This window comes from Lepidochelys kempii, chromosome 2 (genome assembly GCF_965140285.1).
Source record: "Lepidochelys kempii isolate rLepKem1 chromosome 2, rLepKem1.hap1, whole genome shotgun sequence".
Taxonomy (NCBI): Eukaryota; Metazoa; Chordata; order Testudines; family Cheloniidae; genus Lepidochelys; species Lepidochelys kempii.
Genome location: NC_136381.1, coordinates 144828897 through 144853833, shown reverse-complemented (window position 1 = coordinate 144853833; position 24937 = coordinate 144828897). Strand labels below are relative to the sequence as shown.

General features: G+C 43.0%; 1 protein-coding gene across 7 annotated transcripts in view; it reads left to right on the top strand.

Annotated features, from left to right (window-relative positions):
• ADCY2 (adenylate cyclase 2) overlaps positions 1-24937 on the top strand; it is a 431011-nt gene that overhangs the window by 255126 nt on the left and 150948 nt on the right. The window lies entirely within an intron of this gene.

The following is a 24937-nucleotide window of genomic DNA, read 5'->3' as shown; positions in this document are numbered from 1 at the left end:
AAAAAATGACAGAGGTAAGATATCAGTTTAGATGTCAATATTAATATAATTACCTTTCTTTTATAGCAGTGTCACTTATTGATTTAGAAAAGTTTAAACTCTATAGGAATAAATATAAACAAAGAGGAGAAATAAATAATTTAGATGTCAAAATACTGATACCCCTGAACACATCACTTAGTTTAATATCCAAACTAGGGGGCTGCTAAGTCTTTCATTGAAATCAGAAGTGAGAGAGCTTTCCTATTAGTTTGTCTGCATTAAACCCAGCACTTGTCCAGAGAATTATTCATTGTTAACATGTTACTTGAACTTGAACATTTCCCTGCTTGTTTTATTCATAGACCTTAGTTGTGAAAGTAATACTATATGTTCCACCATGTCGAGACATTAGAATTTCACTGCAGGGGAGGCCAAGCTGTTTAGGTAAGGATTGCAAAAAGGTATTGATTTTATGCCAAAGTTTTAGTATCAGATGAATTTTGAAATGTAGTAGCATATTTAATGACCAAGATTAATGGGTTTTAGGGTCATAGTCACCTAGCTGAGCAGTTTTTGTTGATTAATAATGAAACCTATAAGAATTATTTTGTGATGCTTTCATTCATGGTTCAGTGAGACAATTTCCTCCTCTTACTATCAGCTCCTATCCTTATCCTCTTTGTTGCTGTTTCTGTATCCAAGAGGACAGCTGAAGAAGGTCTTAGCAAAGTCAATGCCAGTACTCAGTGTTTTCTATATGTATCCTTTCAGTATGTAAAGACCAGCAGATTCTTTGACATTATCTATATCTGTATCATTCAACCAAAACTCCATTAGTCTGGAAGTTGTTAACCTACTGTCAGCTTATTCCACTATAGAGTGATCCCTTTCGCTACACTAATGGGAGCAGAAATGTGCAATCATTTTGCTCAGTTTTGCACTATAGAAGCGATGTAAAGTCCTTCTCATCAACTCATAAAAAGGGCTGGTTTTGGAATTAAAGGAATATATTGTTTTTGCTTTTAAAGAGGAAAATGAGAAATTTGATTCCCCCTGCTGGAGACTACCACATTGGAGAAAGGTGAAAAGTGACAGAATGTGAGAAACTGACAGTATTTCATATTGTTACGTTGTTAATAATTCACAGGGTGCTCATCACCATAGTATCTGAACTTATCATGTTCAAAGAATATAAATAAATCAGCTTTCATCAAGCTTCATCTGTCAGAATTAATGATTAAGGCTAAGATTTTGTCATGGGTATTTTTAGTAAAAGACACAGGCAGGTCACAGGCAATAAACAAAAATTCACAGAAGCCCAGGACTTGTGTGTGTGAGGGGAGGGGGCTGACCACTGTGGGGAGGGGGGGCTGAAGCCTGTGTCCCACCACCTGGGTCTGACAGACTGAGTTTCACTGAGGGGGGCTGACTGCCCGAGCCCTGCCGCGGGGTGGGGATCGGGGAGACTGACTGTCCGAGTACCGTTGCACGGGGCTGAAGTCGCAGAGGTCATGAAAATCACAGAATTAATGACCTCCATGACCAACTCATATCCTTACTAATTATTAGTGTTTAAACATATAAGCCATATATGTTTGGGGACAGGGAATGTCATCTTGTTTTGTGTTTGTACACCCCTCAACACTGTGTGTTCCTGGTCTATGACTGGGGCACCTAGATGCTACCACAATAAAAACAAATAAAAATAAAAGTCAATAAATAATATGCATAAAACTTAACTATAAGGAGGAGACCTGATGAAGAAGGAACCAAACACAGTAGAACTCAGTTACAGAATATAAAGCCATATACATCCAGGACCTTATCCAGGGTCCAGTGAAGTCACTGGGGGTTGACTTCAGTGGGCATTGGCTCAGGCTCTAAGTGCATGCATACCAAAGCAATACTAGACCTGACTTTTCAATTAGGCACAGGCTACTTACTGCCTGTACACAATCTGTACATAGAAATCAAATGTCAAAAGTATTCCTTAAATGAATTTGCCTTGCCACGGTACCTGTGGGAAAGCCAGTGCAGTGCAATAGAGATTTAAGTCTCCTTTACTGAAACTACTGCAAAAAAACAATGCTTATAAACAGCCTTAGTGGTATTTGTAGCTAAGAAGACATTAGCAGCACAAATACCTGATTTTTCACAAGCAATGAAGCTATTTTTAGCAAGTTGGGTGCACAAAATGGTTGTGTACTAACTTTGAAAATGAATCCTTTTATTTCTAGACAGTGCCTGAACTGATTGTATTTTATTCTACAACTCTTCTGAAGCATAGGTCTTTCCAATACATAAAACAGAAGCACAAACTTTGGGTAACTCATGATTGCAATATTTTGCCATAATAACAGTTTCTGAAAACATAGGTAATATATTTAATATGAAAAAATATTTGTGCAAATGTTTTATGTTCATATAACATCAATCTTAAAGCACTAATAGTAAGAGCCAAGAAAACAGAGTGGTGATTTTCTAATTCCTACCTCACTGATCCCTTTTTCCTCTCTTGATATCAGCTGATGACTCCTCCAGGTTTGTATGTTCACTGGTAAAAAGATCTTATGTTTTGATACTTGAAAGGGCTCATTTCCCAAAGATGAAGAAAATTCTGAGTGTGAGATTGTTTGGGAGGAAAAATTTAGAGAGAAAAATGTGAATGAAAATGGGGAGTTGTTTAAGAAGGGTTTTAGATGGCCAAAAAGCCACAATTCTACAATCACAAAAGAGGACAACTTCAGTTAAATGCCTATCCTGGTTAAGGGAAGTGAAGGAAGCAGTACCCCCTCCTTCAAAATGTGTAACTAATAGGGAAAAAAGGGTAAGTAGATAGCAATAAAAATACGTTAGAAGTTATGAAATGTGGAAAATTAATAAGGGATCTAAAGACATCAAGGGAAAATGCATTGCTGGTAGGGCTAAGGACAACAAGAAAAACTTTAAATATTTCAGGAACAAAATAAATCCTAACAATGATATAAGCCCATTAATAGATAGCGACAGTGAAATTTGTTAGTAATGATTCAGAAAAGACAGAATGTTTAAAAATATTTCTGTTCATTACTTGGAAAGAAGCAAGATGATATACTCAGAGCAAAATTGGAAAGAGTCCAGCGGAGGGCAACAAAAATGATTAGGGGACTGGAACACATGACTTATGAGGAGAAGCTGAGGGAACTGGGATTGTTTAGTCTGCAGAAGAGAAGAATGAGGGGGGATTTGATAGCTGCTTTCAACTACCTGAAAGGGGGTTCCAAAGAGGATGGATCTAGACTGTTCTCAATGGTAGCAGATGACAGAACAAGGAGTAATGGTCTCAAGTTGCAGTGGGGGAGGTTTAGGTTGGATATTAGGAAAAACTTTTTCACTAGGAGGGTGTTGAAACACTGGAACGCGTTACCAAGGGAGGTGGTGGAATCTCCTTCCTTTGATATTTTTAAGGTCAGGCTTCACAAAGCCCTGGGTGGGATGATTTAGTTGGGGATTGGTCCTGCTTTGAGCTGGGGGTTGGACTAGATGACCTCCTGAGGTCCCTTCCAACCCTGATATTCTATGATTCTATGAAATGAGGATGATTAACTATTTTCCTGTTGATTAAGTAACTAAGGAGGATGTTGAACAGGATCTACTAGGGATAAATGTTTTTAAATCAGCAGACCACAGTAACTTGCAGACATGAGTCCTAAAAGAGCTGACTGAGGAGATCTCTGACCCATTGACATTAATTTTTAATACATCTAAGAATACTGTGAACATTCCAGAAGACTGGAAGAGTGCTAATTTAATGCAAATATTCAGAAATAGCACGAGGGATGACCTGGGTAACTGTGGACTGGTTAACCTGATATCAGCTCCCAGACTGCTGTGCTGGGCATCACAAAACGGGGAAGAGATGGCCAGCCCTCTGTGGAGATAGAGGTGGTTAGGGACTATTTAGAAAAGCTGGACGTGCACAAGTCCATGGGGCCGGACGAGTTGCATCCGAGAGTGCTGAAGGAATTGGCGGCTGTGATTGCAGAGCCATTGGCCATTATCTTTGAAAACTCGTGGCGAACCGGGGAAGTCCCGGATGACTGGAAAAAGGCTAATGTAGTGCCAATCTTTAAAAAAGGGAAGAAGGAGGATCCTGGGAACTACAGGCCAGTCAGCCTCACTTCAGTCCCCGGAAAAATCATGGAGCAGGTCCTCAAAGAATCAATCCTGAAGCATTTGCATGAGAGGAAAGTGATCAGGAACAGCCAGCATGGATTCACCAAGGGAAGGTCATGCCTGACTAATCTAATTACCTTTTATGATGAGATTACTGGTTCTGTGGATGAAGGGAAATCAGTGGATGTATTGTTTCTTGACTTTAGCAAAGCTTTTGACACGGTCTCCCACAGTATTCTTGTCAGCAAGTTAAGGAAGTATGGGCTGGATGAATGCACTACAAGGTGGGTAGAAAGCTGGCTAGATTGTCGGGCTCAACGGGTAGTGATCAATGGCTCCATATCTAGTTGGCAGCCGGTATCAAGTGGAGTGCCCCAAGTGTCGGTCCTGGGGCCGGTTTTGTTCAATATCTTCATAAATGATCTGGAGGATGGTGTGGATTGCACTCTCAGCAAATTTGCGGATGATACTAAACTGGGAGGAGTGGTAGATACGCTGGAGGGGAGGGATAGGATACAGAAAGACCTAGACAAATTGGAGGATTGGGCCAAAAGAAATCAGATGAGGTTCAATAAGGATAAGTGCAGGGTCCTGCACTTATGACGGAAGAACCCAATGCACAGCTACAGACTAGGGACCGAATGGCTAGGCAGCAGTTCTGCGGAAAAGGACCTAGGGGTGACAGTGGACGAGAAGCTGGATATGAGTCAGCAGTGTGCCCTTGTTGCCAAGAAGGCCAATGGCATTTTGGGATGTATAAGTAGGGACATAGCGAGCAGATCAAGGGACGTGATCGGTCCCCTCTATTCGACATTGGTGAGGCCTCATCTGGAGTACTGTGTCCAGTTTTGGGCCCCACACTTCAAGAAGGATGTGGATAAATTGGAGAGAGTCCAGCGAAGGGCAACAAAAATGATTAGGGGACTGGAACACATGAGTTATGAGGAGAGGCTGAGGGAGCTGGGATTGTTTAGCCTGCAGAAGAGAAGAATGAGGGGGGATTTGATAGCTGCTTTCAACTACCTGAAAGGGGGTTCCAAAGAGGATGGCTCTAGACTGTTCTCAATGGTAGCAGATGACAGAACGAGGAGTAATGGTCTCAAGTTGCAGTGGGGGAGGTTTAGATTGGATATTAGGAAAAACTTTTTCACTAAGAGGGTGGTGAAACACTGGAATGCGTTACCTAGGGAGGTGGTAGAATCTCCTTCCTTAGAGGCTTTTAAGGTCAGGCTTGACAAAGCCCTGGCTGGGATGATTTAACTGGGAATTGGTCCTGCTTCGAGCAGGGGGTTGGACTAGATGACCTTCTGGGGTCCCTTCCAACCCTGATATTCTATGATTCTATGATTCTATATCAATCCTGGGCAAAGTTATGGAAAAACCTGATGCAGGGATCAGTCAATAAAGAATTTAAAAATGGGAATATAATTAATACCAGTCAACACTCAACATGGTTTTATCGAAAATAGATCTTGTCAAACAAATCTGATTTAATTATTTGGTAAAATAACAGATTTGGCTGATAAAGGTATCTGCATAGATGTAATGTATTAAGGCATTTGTAAGGCTTAGTACTGCCCAACATTCTGCTTAAAAATTTAACACTATATAATATCAATAAAGCATACATTAAATGGATTTGGAACTGCTAATTGATAGATCTCAAAAAGGAATTGTCAATAGGGACTCATCATCAAATGGGATTGTTTCTATGGGGGTCCTTCAGGGATTGGCTCTAATTTCCATGCTATTCAATATTTTTATCGGTGATCTGATAGTAAATATAAAATCACTTTAGATAAAATTTGTGGATGACACCAAGATAGGCAGACTGGAGAATAGAGTGATCTAGATCTCTTGGTACATTGGGCCCATTCAAATAAATTATGTTATAATACAGACAAATGCGAAGTCATACTTCTAGAATTAAAGAATACAAAGGAGTAGTGCATAGGAGTAGGGAGGTGATTTTACCTTTGTATATAGCATTGGTTGTGACTAATACTGGAATACTGCATCCAGTTCTGGTTTCCACATTTTGAAAAGGATGTTGGAAAAATAGGAGAGGATGCAAAGAAGAGATACAAAAATGACTTGGGGACTGGAGAAAATGCCCAGTAGTGAGAGACTTATGGAGTTCATTTGTTTAGCTTATCATAAAGAAAACCAAGAGGTGGTTTGTTTAAGGTATTTAAGTACTTTCACCAAGAGAAAATACGTGGTACAAAGGGTTCTTTAGTAGACGAAAGGCATGCCAGAAGTTCAAGTGAGACAAATTCCAATTAGAAATGAGGCACAACTTTTTAACAGTGAGGGTGATTAATCATTGGAGCAAACTAGCAAGGGAAGTGGTGAATTCTCCATCTCTTATTGTCTTTGGATTAAGACTGGATGCCTTTCTGAAAGATATGCTTTAGTGAAACAGAAATTATTGGGCTGAATACGGGGTAACTGAGTGGAATTTTATGGCCAGTGTTATACAAGAGGTCAGACTACATGATCTAATGGTTCCTTCTGTCCGTAAAAGTCTATGAATCTTTGAATTGTTGGAGTCATTACCAGTGCTTAGTTTTTGAAAAGATAAGGTGATGGCCATTTAATATTGTGCACTTCGATACAAGTGATCCAGTGAACACTCTGGCAGCATAATATTTTGTAAATACAAAATATAAATACAGTGATGTACAAAATACTTATCATATGGGCTTCTGTAAGTTATACAATAAAACAAACAAACTATAATGTTCTCCATAGGCCAAGAGGCCAACAAAGGAACTGATTAATAAGAATGAATCATCAACTTTCCCTTAAGAAAATCTACTATACCAAGCACTTGTGATTATTTATTTATTTGTTAAGTAGCAGCAATGTGTTATTCACAGTACAAAACAGAGGGCCAGATTCTTTGCAGGAAAAAATCGGTATAGATCCATTTACTTTAAAAGATCTACAGTGATAAAACTAACTGAAAATCTGTACTGAGTTTAGCATATTTTATGAGACTGGATGATGCATTTTTATCTAAGTTATATAAAAAAGGTAAAACAAACACATCAAAACTAATTACACAATGCATTTTACCTATATGAATACTAGGGCTGTCGATTAATAGTAGTTAACTCACGTGATTAACTCAAAATAATTAATCACAATTAATTGCAGTTTTAAGCACACTGTTAAACAATAGAATACCAATTTTATTAAATGTTTTTGAATGTTTTTCTACATTTTCAAATATATTGATTTTAATTACAACACAGAGTACAAAGTATACAGTGCTCACTTTATATTGTCATTTTTATTACAAATATTCATACTGTAAAAATGATAAACAAAAGAAATAGTATTTTTCAATTCATTTCATGCAAGTACTATAGTGCAATCTTTATCATGAAAGTGCAACTTACAAATGTAGAATTTTTTTTGTTCCATAACTGCACTTAAAAACAAAACAATGTAAAACTTTAGAGCCTGCAAGTCACTCAGTCCTACTTATTGTTCAGCCAATTGCCAAGACAAACACATTTGTTTACATTTACGGGAGATAGTGCTGCTGCTTCTTATTTAAAATGTCACCTGAAAGTGAGAACAGGCATTCACATGGAACTTAAGTAGCTGGCATTGCAAGGTATTTACGTCTCAGATATGCTAAACATTCATATGCCCCTTCATGCTTTGGCCACAAATTCAGAGGACATGCTTCCATGTTGATTATGGTTGTTAAAAAAATAATGCATTAATTACATGTGTGACTGAACTCCTCAGGGGGAGAATGGTATGTCTCCTTCTCTGTTTTACCTGCATTCTGCCATATACTTCATGTTATAGCAGTCTCAGATGATGACCCCCCATGTTGTTCATTTTAAGAACACTTTCACTACAGATCTGACAAAACGCAAAGAACGTACCAATGTGAGAGTTCTAAAGATAGCTACAGCACTTGACCCAAGATTTAAAAATCTGAAGTGCTTTCCAAAATCTGAGAGGGATAAGATGTGGAGCATGCTTTCAGAGGTCTTAAAAGAGCAACACTTCGATGCAGAAACTACAGAAGTTGAACCACCAAAAAAGAAAATCAACCTTCTGCTGGTGGCAGATTATGAAAATGAACATGTATCAGTCCACACTGCTTTGGATTGTTATCAAGCAAAACCTGTCATCAGCATAGACGCATGTCCTCTGGAATGAATGAAGCATGAAGGGACATATGAATCTGTAGCGCATCTGGCATGTAAATATTTTGCAACGCCGGCTGCAACAGTGTCATGCAAATGCCTGTTCTCACTTTCAGGGGACATTGTGAACAAACCGCAGGCAGCATTGTCTCCTGCAAATGTAAACAAACTTGTTTGTCTGAGAGATTGGCTGAACAAGAAGTTGGACTGCATGGACTTGGAGGCTCTAAAGTTTTACATTGTTTTATTTTTGAATGCAGTTATTTTTTGTACATAATTCTTCAACATGCATGATAAAGATATTACACTACAGTACTTGTATTTGGTGAATTGAACACTATTTCTTTTGTTTTTAAAGTGCAAATATTTGTAATAAAAATCAATATAAAGTGAGCACTGTACCACTCTGAAATTTGTATTCTGTGTTGTAATTGAAATCAATATATTTGAAAATGTAGGAAACATCAAAAAATATTTAAATAAATGGTATTCAATTATTGTTTAACAGCGTGACTCATCGCAATTAATCTTTTTAATTGCTTGACAGCCCTAGTGTGTACATTAAAAGAAATGTTTCTGATGACAATACAGAAGGCATTAAGACTCCTTGCATTTTGCCAATAAATCATTTGTTGTAGATGGTTTGCAAGGTATTTGATGCTCACTTTGCAATTATCAACAATATTGCAGAGAGTACTTAAATTCTTCAAGTATGTGTCAGTATGACTCCCACTGCAGGTGCTCATGTGCCTCATACACAAGACCAATGTTTGAATATCCATCAGGGCCATGCATTTGCCCTGTGCCTCCTCATGGACTTGTACAAGGGCATAAAGGGTGGAATGACCACGACCCTCTCTCTGTTCCCTTTTACAGCCCATGGCAGCGAGATGGAACCTGGCTAGTATCTGATCCACTAGTTCTTAGTTTTGGCTAAACTTTCTGAAAATGTTCTAAACCTTCAGAACTCTTCTGTGTCTTTGATGTGTAATCGCCAAGATTTATATCAACATGTCTGGACCGACTATTGTGTGTTACACTCTGTACAGAATAAGATTTACTTTGCATGGCATATTTGAAAGCTCTTGGATTCAAGCCTTCTCCATCCTACAATAAACTCATTCCATTGAAAGATGAATGGAAGAAAATCATGCTTCTCGGCTTCCCTACAGCTGCATGTGACTAATTGCCAGGCCTTACTGGCCAAATACAACTTTCTAACCTGGAGCTAGGTTATACGATTCCTCTTGAAGTTCTCTCATGACAACAGAGAGGAATTATTAGGCATAATTAAGGAAGGCCATTTGATGGCCAAGAGCTCCTAACAGGAAGTGATGGATGCCTCCAACATCATAGCCAGATCTATGGCCTCCCTGGTGACAATGTGCAGAGCCGTGTGACTCCAGGCACTGAGCATCAAGAGGGAGGTAGAGGTCATGATTTGACAGCTTGCCTTTTGAGGAAGCAGAAGAATTCAGAAACTAGACGGACAGTTCTCTACACTTGTTAAAAAATTCAAAAGTCACACTGCACTCTCTGGGGATTTTCACTCCCAGCTGTACCACCTTGAACACCAGTCAAGAAAACAGGGGCCATCCTACCTTTCCAGGCAACCTAAGTACCATACTAGGGAAAGAATGAGGTGCAATACATATGTCAGCTTTCTTCCTCCTCAACAGTTCATCCTTATCCTACAAATTTGACAGGATTGTCAGGAGCTACATCAGATCCAGTCCAGAGAGCACTATGTTCAGAAGCCACCAATCCCGATTCAACCAGTTATGGTCTTCCATAAAATCAGTCGGGTGGGTGCTTGAAATCATCACCATGGCTATCCTATCCAATTCCACTCTTTGCCCCCTACATAGCCCCCTTCCAAGTCCCTCTTCAGGGACCATTCTCATAAGAACCAGTTACAAGTGGAAGTGGCCTTTTTTTGCTTTGTGTCAGGGCCATAACAATGGTTTCACCAGAATTAAGGAGAAGAGGCTTCTAATCTTGCTATTTCCTCATTCTGAAGAAGAAAGGGGATCTTCATCCTGTCCTAGACCAGAGGAGACTAACCAAATACATACGCTGTCTTGGGTTCAGGAGGGTAATTTTTGCCTATCATTCCATCTCTCCATGTTCAAGACTGGCTCATGGCTCTCGACTTACAGAATGCGTACTACCATATAGCTATCCATCCACAGGAGGAATACATAGTGGGGCCCAATCATTACCAGTACAGGGTTCTGTCCTTCAGAATCTCCATGGCACCAAGAGTTTTCACATAACACATGGCAAACGCGGAATACAGCTCTCCCTGTACCTGGATGACTGGCTGATCAGAGGCAGATCTCCAGCAGGAGACTGTAACAGCCTTTTCCTGTTCTCTCAACTAGGATACTGCTTGTTAATCATGATAAATCATCCATCATACTATCACAGATGATAGAGTTCATAGGCGCTATGATCAACTTCCAGTCAGCAAAAGCTTACCTCCCAGAGGACAGATTCAGGCCTCTCTAGTAGATGGAAAATGACATAAAATCAAATCCACTGATAATTGTGTACACATCTGGAACTCTTAGACCACGTATTGCCATGACCTTTTAAATTCTGGCTGAGGTAGGTCTACTCCCCATTCAGACATCATATGAACAAGAGAGTCTTGCTTCTAGTCCTGGGAGAGTTCAGTTGGTGACTAGCTCCAGTGACCCTACTAACCGAGATACCATTCTCAAACACCTGCCCAATGATGACACTTATCACAGAAACTTCAGGAACAGACTATGGTACCCACCTGAACCATCTGTAGATGCAAGGAACATGTTCTCAGAATGACCTAAAACTAAAAATGTATCTCCTGGAGCTGAGAGGCATGAGAGTGGCCTGCATAGTGTTCCTGTCCATTCTGCAGAATTCCATGATGAAAATCCTGATGGACAACACATCCATTATGCACTACAAAAATAAGCAAGGAGGTCCTTGATCATCCTCTCTGCCAGAAAGCCATTAGGCTCTGAATGTGGTGTCATCAACACGGGATAACCCTTCAGTCTGTACACTTTCCAGGGTCTGCAGAAATATAGCATGTGTCTTGAGGAGACATGGGGTAAACAGTGATGAGTGGTTGCTGCAGAAGTCCATCCTACAGCCAATGGGGGGCTTTTGTATTAGTCTTGTTTGCTACAGTAGACAACGCCAAATTCCTAAACTTCAGCTCCAGAGGGGACATGAGCTCAGGCTCATTACCAGATGCCTTTCTCCTTCAGAGGTCTCAAGGATTCCTATATGCCTTTTAGTTGACTCCACATCCCAGAATCATATCCAATATCAGATGGGACATGATTATGGTCATTCTGATAGCCCCTTACTGTCTTGGACAATTTTGGCTATCAGGTGTAAGCAGAGTCAGGATGAGGTCTACCCTGACATCTGGTGGTGATTTGTGGCAGGTTGTGAAAAAGAACTTCAGGGGCTGATCTCATTTGCATAGGCACACCCACCCCGCCTAGATGGTCACTTTGTCTGCTGTGGGATCCCCAGTTTCTCTGTTATTGGGGCAGGAAAAATAAAGTGTTATTATCCAGATTATGTGAATCAAGGACAGTGGAACTGTCTTTGGCTTTTTGTTATGATGGAGGGACTCGCCATCAACTAAGTAGCACTCGCTAGGCAGGGGACATGGGCATTTGTACCTTGTGGTATAGGCCTCTTCTGAGGGCCCTAACTGTCAGCTGCACTGCCTCCTCTCTCCACTGTGTAATAGCAGAGCTAATTTTGATTCCATTGGGAGTCTGATTACAGATTGCAGAACTGAATTTACTTTGAACTAATGGTGCACCAGCACTTGGGCTCCCTCACTATGAGCTGAAATCACTGAGTACTGTGTTAAGTAGTAGGGAGCCTGAAGATATATTGGTGAGCGGCTTACAGGATGGCTACTGCAGAGGAGTAGCTGGTAGAGAGGAGTGGCTGGCGGTAAAGGCTACAGCGGAAACCACGGAGAGGTGGGGCAGTCAGCTGTCAGAGCGCATAAAGTGTCCCTTTACTTCCCCCACCCCATTTCCACACAGGCTGGGGGGGTTAAAACTCTGCAGATAAACTTTTGAACTCTGAACTCACCAAGGATAGAGACAGAGACTTTTGGGTTGCTGGATTTTGGAGTTGTTGGACTTTTGGGTGACTTTTGGGTTGCTGGACTCAAGAACCAAAGGGAAAGGACATGGCCCAATTTCCTTGGGGTGGGTTTTTGCTCATGGTTTCTGTTAGGAATCCTGTTGGTGGTGTTTCCCCAACATAATGCCACATTGTTTCTCTCTGTTATTAAAAGGTTTTTGCTACACTCAGACTTTGTGCTTGCCAGAGGGGAAGTATTGTCTCTTAGAGGCACCTGGGGGGTGGTATATATTTGTCCCAGGTCACTGGGTGGGGCTAGGGCCGGTTTTGCATTGTGTTATTGGAACGGAACCCCTAGATACTGAACCCGGCCCTTGTTGCTGCCAGCTCTGATGGGCAGAAGGGTTACACAGGCATATTGCAAATGTCCGTGTGGCTTCCCAAACACTTTGCACTTCCAACATAATATCTGAGAACCAGGGTCAGATACTGCACCCTGGCCCATAGTTGTTGCCTCTCTGAGCACTACTGACAAACTTCTCCGTGCAGGTTCAGAAAATTCTCATACAGGCCAAGAAGACTTATTCTTCAAAATGGAAAATATTTCCTTTCCTAGACCCAGAAGAGGCACTGATACTGATGACCCTTGACTCCATGCTGCACCCGAAACAGGCAGGATGGCTTTTAACTCTTAAGGTTCACCTTGCAGCAATATCAGCCTGTCACACGCTGGTATGGTTGTACTCGATTGTCTCATATCCAAAGGTATCAAAATTCCTCTTCCATACTTATCCTCCAGTTACAGACCCACTTGGGACCTCAACATTGAACCACTGTCAGATTGCTTAATACAACATCTGACCATCAAGATTTTTTTTTTCTGGTGGCTATTACCTCAGAATAGAGAGTCAGTCAGTTTCAAGCCCTGATGGCTAGACTGCCTTATATGCCCTTCCATATGGACAAGGTGGTGCTGAGACCAGACCCCAAGTTCATCCCTAACATGGCCTCAGAATTCCACTTGAACTAGTCAATTACCTTGCCAGTCTTCTTCCCAACGCCATATTTGACACCAAGAGAAAAGAAGCAGCATACTTTGGATTTATCCAGAGCTTTGCTCTATTAACTGAACAAGACCATTCCTTTCAGTCTGTCCCTCCACTTCTTTGTGGCCATAACCGGTGCATTGAAAGGTCAAGCTATCTTTTCACAGAAAATCTTTAAGTGGATCACACTTTTCAACTGCTATCCCTGCCATCAGAGGGAAGGCAAGCCTCTCCCTCTGATTGTATCATTCCACCAGGGCATAGGAAGTATCTTCTACCTGCTTCAGTAATGTTCCAGTCTCTGCGATCTGCAAGGCTGCAACATAGTAACCCACTGACCTGTGTTTATGTTATGCCCTTGGTATGGCAGCAAGGTTAGATGCCAAGTTCAAGAGAACAGTAATTCAATCACTGTTTGATGACAGCCAAAATTCCTCACTCTACTGTCCAGGGAGGATGCTGCTTGTCAGTCACGTACAGTGGGATCCACACTGATACATACTGGAAGGAAAGAGAATGGTTACTTATCCTATAGTAACTGTGGTTCTTCAAGACATTGTTAGCATGGATCCCACAACCAACTCTTTATCCCTTCTTTTTAGGGACCTCGGTAACACAGGCTCTGAATTGCAAGAGAACTGGAGGGAGAGGGGAAAATAACATGGCTACTCCACTGTTTATGCCCTCATATGGGAGCATGAGGAGGCACACGGCACATGTACGGCCCCAACAGACACTGTTGTTGTTTTTTTTTAATCCAATCTCATACCCATGAGATGCATACACACCTGCAGTGGGATCCACACTGACTACAGTATCTCAAGGAGCTAGTTTCTGTAGGGTAAGTAACCGTTCTTTCTTTCTTTCTCTTAAGCACAGAAATCCCTACATTCCTCCAATATGTTGATTGCTGCATTGTAGTTTTTAATTTGAATAGGCTGACAGATGAATCGTCTTCCTCTTCCTCTTTATTCAGAATTTCCCCTGAATTTTCATTTTGGATTGTAGCGCTGAGAAATGCCTTTTCTTTCCAGTCCCCTCCAAACTCCTTAAAAACGGGTAGACTATCTTCATCTGTCACATCGTCTGCAGTTGGCATGCCATCTAATACGTAGTCAGTCAGTCTCTCAAATGGTGCATTGCAGATTTCCCATCATCATCAGAGAGAGCAGTGGCAAATTTTTAAAAAAAAGTAAATGACATTTTTTGAATTGTCATGATCTTCACTACATTCCAGTTTGCAGGCAGCTCAGTCCACAGCATCAAGCTGGGTGATATGTTTAGAAAGCATTATTGTGTTTTCAGCTGTTTCCTTTTTAACAGTCAGAGATCTCACTAAACACTGAAGAGTATGTAATTTTAAAAATGTTGAGTTTGCCAACATTCCTTATTTGCAGACAGAAGCTACAATTTACTTTCTGTTTGACAAACTGATAGCAACAGACTAGGAATGTTGCCTGTAAACAGTAAGACACAGTATGATGCCTTTGCAAGTTTCATTTTTTATTAAAAGATATTAAAAATTAACCCATTGTTTCAAATGTGATCCAGGATTACTTATTGTGTCCCCACATAATGGAATATTTAGGATATAAATGTTACATAACTTTCCCACTTAATAGCAGCTTTTCTTTCTTATCATACATGCATTCAAACAACAGCAAAGTTATCTTTTGAGGGATTTGACTAATTTGGCACTATTGGCTTTATCTGCTGCTTCTGTGGGTATGTCTACACTACGGAATAAGGTCGAATTTATAGAAGTCGGTTTTTCAGAAATCGGTTTTATATATTCGAGTGTGTGTGTCCCCACAGAAAATGCTCTAAGTGCATTAAGTGCATTAACTCAGCGGAGTGCTTCCACAGTACCGAGGCAAGCGTCAGCAAATCTAGCCATGTATCAATCAGAGGCCAGACTAACCTCCTTGTTCCAATAAGAACAATAACTTAGGTGCACCATTTCTTATTGGAACCCTCCTTGAAGTCCTGCCTGAAATACTGCTTGATGTAAAGCCACCCCCTTTGTTGATTTTAGCTCCCTGAAACCAACCCTGTGAGCCATGTCATCAGTCGCCCCTCCCTCCGTCAGAGCAGTGGCAGACAATCGTTCTGTGCCTTTTTTCTGTGCGGACGCCATACCAAGGCAAGCATGGAGGCGGCTCAGCTCACTTTGGCAATTAGGAGCACATTAAACACCACATGCATTATCCAGCAGTGTATGTAGCACCAGAACCTGGCAAAGCGATACCGGGTGAGGAGGCGACGTCAGAGCGGTCACGTGAGTGATCAGGACATGGACACAGATTTCTCTGAAAGCATGGGCCCTGCCAATGCATGCATCATGGTGCTAATGAGGCAGGTTCATGCTGCGGAACGCCGATTCTGGACTCGGGAAACAAGCACAGACTGGTGGGACCGCATAGTGTTGCAGGTCTGGGACGATTCCCAGTGGCTACGAAACTTTCGCATGCGTAAGGGCACTTTCATGGAACTTTGTGACTTGCTTTCCCCTGCCCTGAAGTGCATGAATACCAAGATGAGAGCAGCCCTCACAGTTGAGAAGCGAGTGGTGATAGCCCTGTGGAAGCTTGCAACGCCAGACAGCTACCGGTCAGTTGGGAATCAATTTGGAGTGGGCAAATCTACTGTAGGGGCTGCTGTGATGCAAGTAGCCCACGCAATCAAAGATCTGTGGAGATAGAGGCGGTTAGGGAATATTTAGAAAAGCTGGACGTGCACAAGTCCATGGGGCCGGACGAGTTGCATCCGAGAGTGCTGAAGGAATTGGCGGCTGTGATTGCAGAGCCACTGGCCATTATCTTTGAAAACTCGTGGCGAACCGGGGAAGTCCCGGATGACTGGAAAAAGGCTAATGTAGTGCCAATCTTTAAAAAAGGGAAGAAGGAAGATCCTGGGAACTACAGGCCAGTCAGCCTCACCTCAGTCCCCGGAAAAATCATGGAGCAGGTCCTCAAAGAATCAATCCTGAAGCACTTGCATGAGAGGAAAGTGATCAGGAACAGCCAGCATGGATTCACCAAAGGAAGGTCATGCCTGACTAATCTAATCGCCTTTTATGATGAGATTACTGGTTCTGTGGATGAAGGGAAATCAGTGGATGTATTGTTTCTTGACTTTAGCAAAGCTTTTGACACGGTCTCCCACAGTATTCTTGTCAGCAAGTTAAGGAAGTATGGGCTGGATGAATGCACTATAAGGTGGGTAGAAAGCTGGCTAGATTGTCGGGCTCAACGGGTAGTGATCAATGGCTCCATGTCTAGTTGGCAGCCGGTATCAAGTGGAGTGCCCCAAGGGTCGGTCCTGGGGCCGGTTTTATTCAATATCTTCATAAATGATCTGGAGGATGGTGTGGATTGCACTCTCAGCAAATTTGCAGATGATACTAAACTGGGAGGAGTGGTAGATACGCTGGAGGGGAGGGATAGGATACAGAAGGACCTAGACCAATTGGAAGATTGGGCCAAAAGGAATCTGATGAGGTTCAATAAGGATAAGTGCAGGGTCCTGCACTTAGGACGGAAGAACCCAATGCACAGCTACAGACTAGGGACCGAATGGCTAGGCAGCAGTTCTGCGGAAAAGGACCTAGGGGTGACAGTGGACGAGAAGCTGGATATGAGTCAGCAGTGTGCCCTTGTTGCCAAGAAGGCCAATGGCATTTTGGGATGTATAAGTAGGGGCATAGCGAGCAGATCGAGGGACGTGATCGTTCCCCTCTATTCGACATTGGTGAGGCCTCATCTGGAGTACTGTGTCCAGTTTTGGGCCCCACACTTCAAGAAGGATGTGGATAAATTGGAGAGAGTCCAGCGAAGGGCAACAAAAATGATTAGGGGACTGGAACACATGAGTTATGAGGAGAGGCTGAGGGAGCTGGGATTGTTTAGCCTGCAGAAGAGAAGAATGAGGGGGGATTTGATAGCTGCTTTCAACTACCTGAAAGGGGGTTCCAAAGAGGATGGCTCTAGACTGTTCTCAATGGTAGCAGATGACAGAACAAGGAGTAATGGTCTCAAGTTGCAGTGGGGGAGGTTTAGATTGGATATTAGGAAAAACTTTTTCACTAAGAGGGTGGTGAAACACTGGAATGCGTTACCTAGGGAGGTGGTAGAATCTCCTTCCTTAGAGGTTTTTAAGGTCAGGCTTGACAAAGTCCTGGCTGGGATGATTTAACTGGGAATTGGTCCTGCTTCGAGCAGGGGGTTGGACTAGATGACCTTCTGGGGTCCCTTCCAACCCTGATATTCTATGATTCTATGATTCTATGATCTGCTGATATCAAGGGTAGTGACCCTGGGAAATGTGCAGGTCATAGTGAATGGCTTTGCTGCAATGGGATTCCCTAACTGTGGTGGGGCCATATCCCTATCTTGGCACCGGAGCACCAAGCCGGCGAGTACATAAACCGCAAGGGGAACTTTTCAATAGTGCTGCAAACTCTGGTGGATCACAAGGGACGTTTCACCAACATCAACGTGGGATGGCCGGGAAAGGTACAAGACACTCGCATCTTCTGGAACTCTGGTCTGTTTCAAAAGCTGCAGGAAGGGACTTTATTCCCAGACCAGAAAATAACAGTTGTGGACGTTGAAATGCCTATAGTTATCCTTGGGGACCCAGCCTACCCCTTAATGCCATGGCTCATGAAGCCGTGCACAGGCAGCCTGGACAGCAGTCAGGAGCTGTTCAACTACAGGCTGAGCAAGTGCAGAATGGTGATAGAATGTGCATTTGGACGTTTAAAGGCGCGCTGGTGCAGTTTACTGACTTGCTTAGACCTCAGCGAAACCAATATTCCCACTGTTATTACTGCTTGCTGTGTGATCCACAATATCTGTGAGAGTAAGGGGGAGACGTTTATGGTGGGGTGGGAGGTTGAGGCAAATCGCCTGGCCTCTGGTTACGCGCAGCCAGACACCAGGGCAGTTAGAAGAGCACAGGAGGGTGTGGTACGCATCAGAGAAGCTTTGAAAACCAGTTTTATGACTGGCCAGGCTACGGTGTGAAAGTTCTGTTTGTTTCTCCTTGATGAAACCTCCTGCCCCTTGGTTCACTCTATTTCCCATCAAGCTAACCACCCTCCCCTCCTCCCTTTAATCATTGCTTGCAGAGGCAATAAAGTCATTGTTGCTTCACATTCATGCATTCTTTATTCATTCATCACACAAATAGGGGGATGACTACCAAGGTAGCCCAGGAGGGGTGGTGGAGGAGGGAAGGAAAATGCCACACAGCACTTTAAAAGTTTACAACTTTAAAATTTATTGAATGCCAGCCTTCTTTTTTTGGGGCAATCCTCTGTGGTGGAGTGGCTGGTTGGCCGGTGGCCCCCACACCGTGTTCTTGGGCTTCTGGGTGTGGAGGCTATGGAACTTGGGGAGGAGGGCAGTTGGTTACACAGGGGCTGTAGTGGCAGTCTGTGCTCCAGCTGCCTTTGCTGCAGCTCAGCCATACACTGGAGCATACTGGTTTGGTCCTCCAGCAGCCTCAGCATTGAATCCTGCCTCCTCTCATCACGCTGCCGCCACATTTGAGCTTCAGCCCTGTCTTCAGCCCGCCACCTCTCCTCCCGGTCAGTTTGTGCTTTCCTGCACTCTGACATTATTTGCCTCCACACATTCGTCTGTGCTCTGTCAGTGTGGGAGGACAGCATGAGCTCACAGAACATTTCATCACGAGTGCGTTTTTTTTTCTTTCTAATCTTCACTAGCCTCTGGGAAGGAGAAGATCCTGTGATCATTGAAACACATGCAGCTGGTGGAGAAAAAAAAAGGGACAGCGGTATTTAAAAAGACACATTTTATAAAACAGTGGCTACAGTCTTTCAGTGTAAACCTTGCTGTTAACATTACATACATAGCACATGTGCTTTCGTTACAAGTTCGCATTTTGCCTCCCCCCACCGCGTGGCTACCCCCTCAACCCTCCCCCTTCCCCATGGCTAATAGCGGGGAACATTTCTGTTCAGCCGCAGGCAAACAGCTCAGCAGGAACAGGCTCCTCTGAATGTCCCCTGAAGAAAAGCACCCTATTTCAACCGGGAAACCATGAATGATATCTCACTCTCCTGAGGATGACACAGAGAGATAAAGAACGGATGTTGTTTGAACGCCAGCAAACATACACTGCAATGCTCTGTTGTACAATGATTCCCGAGTACGTGTTACTGGCCTGGAGTGGTAAAGTGTCCTACCATGAAGGACACAATAAGGCTGCCCTCCCCAGGAACCTTTTGCAAAGGCTTTGGGAGTACATCCAGGAGAGACATGGATGCCAGGGCAAAGTAATCCTTTCACATGCTTGCTTTTAAACCATGTATAGTATTTTAAAAGGTACACTCACCGGAGGTCCCTTCTCCACCTGCCGGGTCCAGGAGGCAGCCTTGGGTGGGTTCGGGGGGCACTGGCTCCAGGTCCAGGGTGAGAAACAGTTCCTGGCTGTCGGGAAAAGCGGTTTCTCCGCTTGCTTGCTGTGAGCTATCTACAACCTCATCATCATCATCTTCTTCTTCTTCGTCCCCAAAACCTGCTTCTGTGTTGCCTCCATCTCCATTGAAGGAGTCAAACAACACGGCTGGGGTAGTGGTGGCTGAACCCCCTAAAATGGCATGCAGCTCATCATAGAAGTGGCATGTTTGGGGCTCTGACCCGGAGCGGCCGTTCGCCCCTCTGGTTTTCTGGTAGGCTTGCCTCGGCTCCTTAAGTTTCACGCGGCACTGCTTCGGATCCTTGTTATGGCCTCTGTCCTTCGTGCCCTGGGAGATTTTGACAAAGGTTTTGGCATTTCAAAAACTGGAACGGAGTTCTGATAGCACGGATTTCTCTCCCCATACAGCGATCAGATCCCATACCTCCCGTTCAGTCCATGCTGGAGCTCTTTTGCAATTCTGGGACTCCATCATGGTCACCTCTGCTGATGACCTCTGCATGGTCACCTGCAGCTTGCCACGCTGGCCAAACAGGAAATGAGATTCAAAAGTTCGCAGTTCTTTTCCTGTCTACCTGGCCAGTGCATCTGAGTTGAGAGTGCTGTCCAGAGCGGTCACAATGGAGCACTCTGGGATAGCTCCCGGAGGCCAATACCATCGAATTGTGTCCACAGGACCCCAAATTCGACCCGGCAAGGCCAATTTAAGCGCTAATCCACTTGTCGGGGTGGAGTACGGAAATCGATTTTAAGAGCCCTTTAAGTCAAAATAAAGGGCTTCATCGTGTGGACGGGTGCAGGTTTACATCGATTTAACGCTGCTAAATTCAACCTAAAGTCCTAGTGTAGACCAGGGCTAAGTGAACTTATGGGTAAATCAGAGGGAAACAGTCTTATTTCCTTTATATTGTCTGTGTTTTCAGGATAAGAGCCAAAACAGTACAGTACTTTGAAGCAAGATTTTTCTAACATCTTCTGTATGTAGGTATGCCCATAGAAAAAATCATTTTATTAATCAGGTGCCCAAAAGAATGCTAGGTTCCTCAAGCACATAGAATAAGACAGTTCCATGCCTCAAAGTGCTTATATTCTAAATAGACAAAACACACAAGGTGGAGGAAAGGAATATATCAGACAAGCATTATGACTGAGAGGAATTTGGCATGCATCTTATTAATTGATGGTTTTTTCTCTTTCTTTGCTTCTCCCTCCCTCCACCACTTTATTTGCTCCCTCTTGCCAGCGGTCCCTATTGCAATCAGATTACTTTCTTGCTATTCTAAAACAACGTGTGCCTTGTTCAGGATCAGTGCCTTCTTGGCATTTGACTTTTAATAACAAACCAAACAAGTCAAGTCCAGGCTTCCTCCCATGCTTGGCTACTCCTGGTATTCCTAGCTCAGGGCTGTTCAGCCCACCCCTTAGGTCATCTCTGTCTCCTACCACCTCTGAAGCCTGTTTCCTTCCCTTCACATTTGATATTGCTGGTAAATGTTGCAGAATGATGTGACTTTACCTCTTTCTCCAGGCCAGGCCATTAACCCTTATGGAAGAGTGTCAAATGTGGGTTTTGTCTACGATATCTAAGGTGACCAGACAGCAAGTGTGAAATATCGGGACAGAGGGTGGGGGGTAATAGAAGCCTATATAAGAAAAAGACCCAAAAATCGGAACTGTCCCTATAAAATCGGGACATCTGGTCACCCTAACGATATCACACCTCCAGTGCTCTCTTGCCCCTCTTCTCCACTGTGCAGGAGAGAGTTATGATATGATGAGATTATACTATTTCCTTCTGCTCTTACCAGTCTCATGTTCATGGCTGGGTTTTTTTCTGTCTCAGAAACTCAAAACTTTATCTACTCCTTTCTCAATGCCTTTTCCTTCTCTTTTCTCTACCTTATGCCTGTTTCTGTATCTCTTGAGGCCTTTTCCATTATATGGTTCAGGTGGAGCCTTGCCACAAGAGCAAGTGACACAAAATACACCTGCAATAGATTAGAGTGTCACCATGTGACCAGAATCATGCTATATACATGGGTGCTCTTTTCAAGGGAATTTAAAACAAACATTGTTTTATTCTATATCAAATTTGTTGCATAAGTATATTTCCATCTTTACCTTAGATTGCTTGCACTGGGTTCCTTTCCATATAGTTTCATTCTTCAAAAACATCTAAATAAACCATGTTTTAAAAAATATCTGAAGCAATGTAGGGAAGCTAGCAAACGAGCCTGCAATAATTGGAATCTTTGCTTAGAAATGTCTAGCAAAAAATAGGACACGAGCATATCATCACCTCATCTAATATTACCAGTAGTTCACTAGTACTATAGTGCTGGTAATTAATTGTTTCTGACCTGTACCTTAAGTCACAGCATATGCAGCCACTAGCTGTTTTGAAAATAGAAGGCAGTAAGTGTAAGCTCACATCGTGTACTTAGTGCCCTTTTGCTTTTATGGACATTCTCTGTGGTTGTCAAAATATCTCAGCCAAGAAAATGAAGACATTTTCCAATTCTGCAGTATTAAAAGTGAAACTATTGACATTTTGGGGATGTACTTGCAAATTTCTGCCTTTAACACCACTTTGTCTTTCATCCAGAGAAATACAACAGCATTCACATTTTAATGAAAACCTTTTACATATATATTCTCGTGCATGTTCTAGACCACCTGCTTGTTAGAAAGTGTCAGACTTGGGGCCTACGGGGACAAGCATATCTCTGAATAAAACATGCAAGTATTAAGTAAAACAAGCAACAGATATACCTTTGCTTATGACATTTTCCTCATGACACTGCCCGCTATGCATCTAATATGTAGCAGTATGTACATCAAAACTAACAGCAACAAAAGAATATGATAAAAATTACAGACCTCAAAAGAAAAACTGATTTATTCCAAAACCAAAGTGATCAGTTTGGGTGCAAATTACTATAGAACCTGAGTCTGCATCCATTGAAATTAGTGGGAGTTTTCTGTTGACGTCAGTGGGTGCAGAGTTAGTCTCATGGTGATTCAATTTCATGAGCACTTGCCATCACAATTGTCTACTCTGAGTAGAAAGGCAAACTATGTGAAGGTTTTTCTGTTTCATCAATGCATGTCTGCTACTGTGAACCATTATATTGTCACACAAAGATGATCACAGAGAAGTACCTTTTTAAAGAAGAAATCATGATTAAAGTAAAGAGTTGCAGATGTGCTGGAGGTATCCATATTTTCTGGTGTTGGTATTTAGCACCCTGAATCCTGGTCAGGGCTGTCTCCCCTCCCCCTTCCACCTTCTATTCCACCTCTTGCCAAGCCAGTCCCAGTCTACCCCCCTCCCAATTCTTAGTCTGATCTCAGTTTGCCCCCATTTCCCTCTCTTGCTCCCAATCCAAGACTCCGTGCCCAGCCAGTCCCAGCACCCCCCCCCCCCACAACAACTCCCCATACCAGTTTCTCTCCTCTACAATGCCTGAGTACCATGAGGGGGAGCACTGAGAGCACAGGAGAAATAGTATCCCTGTTTTCAGTTCCAGTGCCCAGACCTGGACCTGTCCTAGCCTGCACAGCACAGCGCTGCAATTGCTACTCCTGGGGGAATTCTGAGCCACTGTGCATGTGCATAATTAATGAGCTGTGCATATTTTTAATTTTTTGCACAGAAAAAAGCTTCTGCTGGAACGTTGTTGAAGTTCTGTCTTTTGCCCACCAGAGGGTGATATGGCAATAGAACAGAGCAAAAGCTCCCAGCCAGCTAGGGAAAAGAAAGAGCCTGCTTTCTTCACAGTGCCTGTTTTGGTCAGGTCAGGAGACAGGGGCTATGGGAAAACAGACAGCGTGGGGCTGCTGGGGGGTCAGACAGGGGCTCATAAGGGCTAGTGAGGGAGGATAGACTGGGACAGGGGCTGAATGGGAGTGGAGCTGCAGGGCCACAGAGGGGAGGGAGGTGCAGGGCCACATTGGGACAGGGGATGACTGAGTGGGGGCACAGAGACACATGGAAACGGGGAGGGGGTGCAAGGACACATGGGGATGTTGGGAGTGCATTTCTGAGTGGAGGTGGAGGGACACCTGTGGACAGGGAGTGCAGGGACACATAGGGAAAGGGAAGATGTGTCTGACTGAATGGGAGAAGCTAGGGGCCAGCCAGGGTCTGCAAGTGGGAAGCTTCCTAACAATCCCTTCCCAACACCCCCCACCGCCCACCAAAAAAACCCTGTTCCATAACTTTCCCAACCATATCTAACAACCCACCAAGTTCACATCAAGGCTCCTTCCCAGCAATTACTTCCCCCTCCCTCAGCTCCTTCATTACCCCTAACTCCCCCAAGCCTTTGCACGGCTTCTGAGGCATGTGGGAAATATGATTCTGTGTTGTAATTTAAAGGAATTATTACTCAGATTTCTGTATTAATATGCCTAGGTAAGGAATCTATTTGTCAAAAAACATTTCCTGAATCTTTTTTGTTATCTATATTGTTACAGACATACTTGCTGACAGGTATTTTGAAATAAGCGACCAAAAATAATTGAAACTGCTGTGATTATATTGTGTTATTTTGACAAATAAAATATGCAGAATTTTGCAGAATTTGAAAATACTGTGCTCAGAATTTTTAATTTTTTGTTGCAGAATTTTTAACTTTTTGGCACAGAATTCCCTCAGGAGTAAATTGCATTGAAAATCCTGCTCAGCCCCAGGCTCCAGCATGCTCAGTTTGGAGGAAATCTTCAGAAAATTTAGCTGCAAAACCCTAGCTAGTCTCTACTGAGTATGTGTGAATTGCGATTTTTCAAAGGCTTATCATTTGGCCTAATTTGAGATGGATTTTCATGGAGACCACAAAAGTCACATCTCTGATAATGTAAGCCGCCTACTTGCCAAATTTCATGTCCCTAGTTTGTTTGTTTTTTTAACAGGGACAAAACAATGTATTTTTCTCTAAACTTGTTCTTGGAAACAGCCAAACCATTTTGGCTGAAATCAGTCTCCCCTCCCACTTTGCCCCTCCCCTCCCCCAATAAACCTGACGT